This window comes from Lynx rufus, unplaced genomic scaffold (assembly GCF_022079265.1).
Source record: "Lynx rufus isolate CCGP_SWC_20201006 ecotype Redwood Valley unplaced genomic scaffold, mLynRuf1.p SCAF_6, whole genome shotgun sequence".
NCBI lineage: Eukaryota > Metazoa > Chordata > Mammalia > Carnivora > Felidae > Lynx > Lynx rufus.
In genome coordinates, this window is record NW_025814878.1 from 143,067,583 (window position 1) to 143,074,052 (window position 6,470).

At 53.2% G+C, this 6,470-nt stretch overlaps 1 non-coding gene across 1 annotated transcript; it reads left to right on the top strand.

Moving 5' to 3' along the window:
- The first annotated feature begins 1,345 nt into the window (after positions 1-1,345).
- TRNAM-CAU (transfer RNA methionine (anticodon CAU)) lies at positions 1,346-1,418 on the top strand. Its single transcript has one exon. It is a non-coding gene; the product is annotated as a tRNA-Met (tRNA).
- Positions 1,419-6,470: the final 5,052 nt, after the last annotated feature.

A 6,470-nucleotide genomic window follows, 5' to 3' on the forward strand; every position in this document is an offset into this window, starting at 1 on the left:
CATACAGATATGTTGTTAGAAAGGGAAAGAGTATTTTAATAGCCTTTTCAGGTAATCATGGACATTCTTCTCTGATGACCTTATACCAAAACGCGACAGGTTGTACTTTCTGTAGGGTTGGCTGTGATGTGGAATCTGAAGCCTTCTCGCTATCTTTGGATGCGTGATTTGGTAACAATTTGGTCGTATTGGTCCACTGAGATATCTCGCTTTTCCAAATGTTGGAACATTTCAGTGTAGAGTATCCAACAGAAAAGAACATTCGTTAACACTGTCACCAGTCTCATCAGAAATGCCTGTAGGTGTTGGGAAGCTGCAAGTTCATGATGTCTCCTAAAAGCTGATTTTCACCTGAAAGCTAATAACTCGTCATTGCAAACAAAGCCTCTCGGTTATTGCCTTTGAGTCTATTACTTTTTGGTACGGGCTGATTTCTTTGATTTTTTGCGAAAATGTCTGACTGTGTCACAGTTTGGTTTCTTATTTATTCTCTCAAATGAAAATGCTGCTCCATCAAAGTATATACTTTTTTTACTGCTTCATCAAGGACATTCTTAAGGAAAACGCTTGTCCCCAGAGAATGTGGCAGCTGTGGACACAGCGAGGGGTCAGTGGCACCTCTTGATATTAGATGCTTAATCCATAGACGGAACCAGGAGTTTTACCGACTGTTTTCGGACCATCAGCTTTTTGCATAACAAATAAAGCCTTGATGTTATGAAAACATTATTGGCCTCACATACCTTGAAAGCGTCTCAGGAATCCCCTGGATTCCCCACCACTCTTTGAGAACGGATGATCTGAAGTTATCTGCGGGGATTGGAGGGACAAAGGGCCAAGGTTGCCTTGGAAATTTTGAACCCAGGTGCCAAGACCATGGCAGGCTGTGAGTTAAGGTTGGTTGAATGGACGACCCTCAAGATTAAGGGTCCCCTGCTCGACCCACTGTGCCAACCAGGCATCCTCCTGTGAGTAGGATCTTTAATGGAATTTTTAGTTGCCTGGAGAAAACACGGAGACTCATAAAATCAGTTTGTGATACTTCGAGGGGAGTATCTCGGGTGACATACGTGGAAATGCAGATGTCAATGGACAGAAAAGTGTAGACTACGGACATATTCGGGAGGTATTCATTCAACTATTTAGTGAGTCTACTACTCCCAACAGAGGAGACTGTGGACGGTCAAAAATTCACTCATGTCTCCGAGGGAAAGACAATCCAGATCAACAGAAAGGGAGACGGAAAACACCCGCCAAAGGTCAAACACAAGTGTTCGGTGGACACATCATGGTTTCCAGGAATCAGATGATTCTTTTAAGGTCTAACCGGAGCCGGGTTCCCGTCGCCTTCTTAGCGCAGTGGGCAGCGCGTCAGTCTCATAATCTGAAGGTCCTGAGTTCGAGCCTCAGAGAGGGCAAGTGCTTTTGCGCGGAAGCGTGCGCCCCTCCTCGTTTTCACCGCAGGTGGTAACCTTAACCCCCTTTTAGGGGCGAGGTGTTGGAGCATCCTGGGAGAGCTGGGACGTAGCGTCTCCCGTCCTGAATCCAGAGGGTGGCGCCACTTGAGATGCGGCGCTTTCGCACAGCGAGCGCCCCGGTCCCCATCCGGCCCGCACCCCGCGGCTGCGTCCCGGAGGTGCGGGCCCGGGGACGGGTGGGGCTCGGGCGCCCGCGTGTCCCGAGAAACCGCGCGGGGACGGCCCGCGGCACGTGCCGGGACAGGCGGGGACCCGCGGGCGCTGCCCTCCCCCGACATCGCCGCGCGGGCCTGTGGCGCCCTCGCGGTGGGGACCCGCGGCCTCGCGATCGGCCGCCCGCAGGGCTGCGTCCCGGCGCACAGGTGCACGGCGCTCGGCTGCTTTTCCCGTCCTCAGGGTCACGGGCGCAGAAGACCGGGCGATCCCGGACGTCTTTGAAGCGTAGTCAGTTGCGTCTTTCTGCCTTTTTTCCGCGTTTGGCTCCCCCCGCGGCGGAGCTGGCGAGGGCTTGCCGGGCACTCCCACGGACTGCGCGTGGACCGCGAGGGAGCGCGCGGCAAGGGGCGTGCGCGGGGAGCGCGGAGGTCCGGCCGCGCGGGGGCGCTGGGTGTCGGCCGGGCGCGCGCCAGGCGGCTCCGGTTCCCGCGGCGGGAGCACCTGACGGTAGGGCGGCCAGCACCCCTCGGCCAACCGGACCCGGCTTTACGTGGGGCTGACCTGGGAAGGAAGGAAGGAAAGAAGGAAGGGAGGAAGGAAGGAAGGGAGGAAGGAAGGAAAGAAGGAAAGAAGGGAGGGAGGGAGGAAGGAAGGAAGGAAGGAAGGGAGGGAGGAAGGGAGGAAGGAAGGAAGGAAGGGAGGGAGGGAGGAAGGGAGGAAGGAAAGAAGGGAGGGAGGAAGGAAGGAAGGAATGAAAGAAGGAAAGAAGGGAGGGAGGGAGGGAGGAAGGAAGGAAGGAAGGGAGGAAGGGAGGAAGGGAGGAAGGAAAGAAGGGAGGGAGGAAGGGAGGAATGGAGGAAGGGAGGAAGGAAGAGGGGCCAGCAAGTCTCAGAAAGGCCCTGGCTCCCGCCGCGGGCTGCAGGGCGCCGGAGGGTCAAGGCCACGGGAGGTTACGACGCCCAGTGGACTTTATACAAACTGAATTCACGCAGGAAGAAAGGAGGAAACACAGTGTTAGGAAGTGTGTCCTTAATGAAGCGTTTACCCACCTGCCTGGGATCCCATCACCACCCGCCCATTCTCCCTGTTTCAAGTGCAATGCCAGTCCGGGGCCCTAGCTTCAGGAAAGAGGCCATTCTCTGTGCCACACACAGAACCCACCTAGTTGTTCTTCCTTTTGCCCTAGAGGCTCCTGGAGATGGAAACAAACGTGCAAAAACTTGCCAGCGAGAAAGCAATTCCACCCCACCCGTTCTCAGAACTTACTGGGGCCTAGCCTGCCGGGGGAGGGGACTCACTCAGAAGTACACAGCAGTGGGACGGTCCCTGCCTTTGGGCGCTTTCTCACGACGTTTTCTCGTTTCCAATAGGAGCCCAAACCCCGAGATTGCTGAGGGTGATGCTGAGGCCATGAGGAGGTCCTGGGAAAGGCTTCGCCCCTGGAGCGTAAGAAATTATCACGTCTCCCGGACCCCTTGACTTTTCAGGCCACCAAGGTGAAGTGAGGACCGAATAACTGCCTAACATCCCGGAGAGTGCCCGGGGCAAGGGCGTGAGGACAACCAATGGCTCTCTTGTCTCCATCACAGGGCGCAGCTGCCAGGTTCATGGGGACCTGAACCTGTCCCGAGTGGGGAAGACCGCCTCAGGCACCGCCCTGTTGGTTCATCCGGGTATTCCAGAATGGCCTTCTGTTTTGCCAAAAGTTAGGATCATCAACTTCTGTGGCTGACTGGGAGGTGGCCTGGGGGAAGCCACTGCCGGCGCTGTGTTGGCACCTCTGGCCCCGGGGGTGCCTAGTCCAGGGGTAAGTGGGAAAACCCTGTACATAGGAAAAATGGTCATTTATATGTAATTCAAGATAAACGCTTTTTTTTTAAGTTTAAAACGCCAATTAAACATGCTGTCCTTTAGACATAAAAAGGAACGTGGTGGGTGTTGTTGCTGTTGCTGGTTGGTTTTTTTTAAGTTGCTGAACAAAATAATCGGTAGAAAGAAATCAAGGTTCAGCTTTCATTTTTTAAATATTTATTCCTTTTTTGAGACACAGAGACAGACAGTGCGAGCGGGGGAAGGACAGAGAGAGAGGGAGACAGAATCCAAAGCAGGCTCCAGGCTCTGAGCTGTCAGCACAGAGCCCGACGCTGGGCTTGAACCAAGAGCTGTGAGATCATGACCTGAGCCGACTGAGCCCCCCAGGCGCCCCTGAATATGCTATTTAGATGACTCAATTAAAAGAGTGATCCATTGAGCTTTGGGGACAGGCTGACAGAGACTTGATCCAGGGCCGGGAAGATCTGCAGGAGCCCCCCCCCCCCCATCCAAGGGTTGAGACTGGGGGACGCGAGGGCATTACCTCCAGAGGGAATGGCGGGTGTGGGATTAGTAGCCGGGGGTACACGCAGGGCTGAAGGTCCATCTGGTTCCGGGTCTGCGGGGGTGGGGGGGGCAGGTGTCACAGTGGCCGCATTCCGTTACCTCCCTTCAATCCCTACCCCCAGCTGCCACTGTTTGACCGTCCCACACAGAGGGCTTGAGCAGTAGGGAGATACACGCTAGCTTTGAGGTTTCTGCCGCCTACACTCGTTCACTCCCGTGGGCATCTGGTGGGCTGGCCGAGGATCCCCGCCCGGCCCTCAGGCCATCGGAGCCCCGTGGGAAGGAGTGAGGCTGTCTGCTTTAGTTTCCCCCCTGTGACCCCGGCTCTCAGCCTTGGGCACAGCAAGAGCAAAGAAGTGGCATCAGCGAGACTGGGGCTAAAGAAGACAACGAATTCACGTCTGCCTTTGGTTTTTCCTCTTGAAAAACAGAAAAGCGTAGAGACGGTTGGGGCAGTTACCTTACTTTTATTCTTTTATTTTTAAGAATTTTAAATTTATTTGTTTGAGAGAGAGCAAGGAAGCAGGGGAGGGGCAAAGAGAGAGGGAGAGAGAGAATCTCGGTGCTAGCACCGAGCCTGATGCGGAGCCCAGTCCCACGAACCGCGAGATCATGCCCTGGGCCGAGATCGAGAGTCCAACGCTTAGGATTCTGTGTCTCCCTCTCTCTCTGCTCCTCCCCCGCTCGCACTCTGTCTCTCTCTCAAAAACAAATAAATATTAAAAAAATAAAAAACAAAGAGTCTGACACTTAGCCGACTGAGCCCCCCAGGCGCCCCTTACTCTTAAATTTTATATAGTTTTTGAATCGGTAACAAATGAACACAGTTCAATATTCAAGAGGTTTTCCAAAGGGCGCTGGCGTTCCCAGTGTTCAAGTCCCTGCCCCAAAAGCAGTTAAAGTTAGCAAATGCTCATGTGTGTTTCCTAAGATACCTAAGGAATGTACAAGAAAGTATCTGTGAACCTAAGTGTATTTTTACGTATCTGGTTCTTGCTGTTCATGCTGTGAAAAGCTGCTTTTATCAGTGGACCTTGGATCTCTTTATTTTTCCTCTTGTGCTCTTTCCCCCCCCTTTTCAAGTCCGCCAGAGATTCGGTTGTAAGCAGTTACTGTATTTTATTTAACTGTTCTCCTGTTGATGAGTCTTTAGGGTGTTTCCAGTCCCAAGACGTTACAAACAAAGCTGCAGTTATTTTCCTATGCGCATTTCCTGGCACAGGTAAGAGTGTCTGTAGCATGAAATCCTAGAAGTGCAGCCGCTGAGTTAATTTTGATAGATTTGGCCACATTGCCTTCCATGAGTGCGGTACGAGATCGGGAGGGAAGCGAACTGACCCTTCGCGGCCAGTGAGGAAAAATATACCAGGTTTCCTAGACACTGACGTTCACTTACAGGAAAGACCATTCTCCGGGAAGGTGCCACCTGTTCAAATGGCCCACTGTGTTTACAGGCACATTTTGGAGCAGGGAAAAGGTAGAGCTCCTTGCTGGTGGGTAGAAGAAAGCCAAATTTCAGAAACATGTAGGTGTCTGGGTTACGGCAAGAAAGGTAAAAGATATTCTGCCCCCACCCCTGCTCCCCCCGCCCCTGGAGACCCTCCACTCCCACTGCTCCTGTGCCTGGAAGAGCCCTGGCCTCTCTGTCTTCTTTCCAGGAAACATCCCCCCTTTCCCTTTCACAGCCTTCCCTGAGCCTTCCCACGCACAGAAGCCCGGTAAGGCCAAGAACTCAGCATGCCTCCTCCAACCCGTGGGCCATCCAGTCCCAGACAGCATCTCAGGCCCGACCCACGGTCTAGTCCTGGGGGAAGAGTGGCCCCGGGGGCCCTGCACAGCTCTGTCTGAGGTGAGCCCAGATCTGCCTGCAGAGGGTGGGGGCCATGGGGCCGGGGCTGCATGGGGGAGAGGAGGTTCTCAGCCAAGAGTAGACAGACAGAGCCCTGGCTACTGACAGAACGAAATAGTTCCAAACACTTGCACCTCAAAGTGAAAGGGAAGGAAAAATAGAATTGAATACACATGAATAAAGAATAAAGTAAAACTGACTTGCTGTGTTCTTCGTGGCCACAAACACACTCTGCCCCGTGGCCTTGACATCAAGTCCTCTGAGCCGGCGCCGTGTGATCAGAGGCCTCTGGCTTCCTTTTCTGTCCCTTTCCCCTTAGAAGCTGAACTTTGGGCAGTCATAACTTGAACTTGCACTTTGTCCTAATCAGAAAATGTAAAAAAGAAATCATCTGTTCCTGTTCTTCCCCTTCCTTTCCTCTTCTTCTCAAGATGGCTCCTGTAATTACATTGTATTGGATAAGGAGCCAAACGGCTAACTTAGAAATGGGCGTTTTAGGCACAGGCAAGGTCCCGGGGGAACGAAATCACCTGGAATGAAGGGGGACTACCAAGCAGTTAACTTGCATAGAGGGGAGAGTGGGCTAACCATTCAGAGGATGAGGGGCT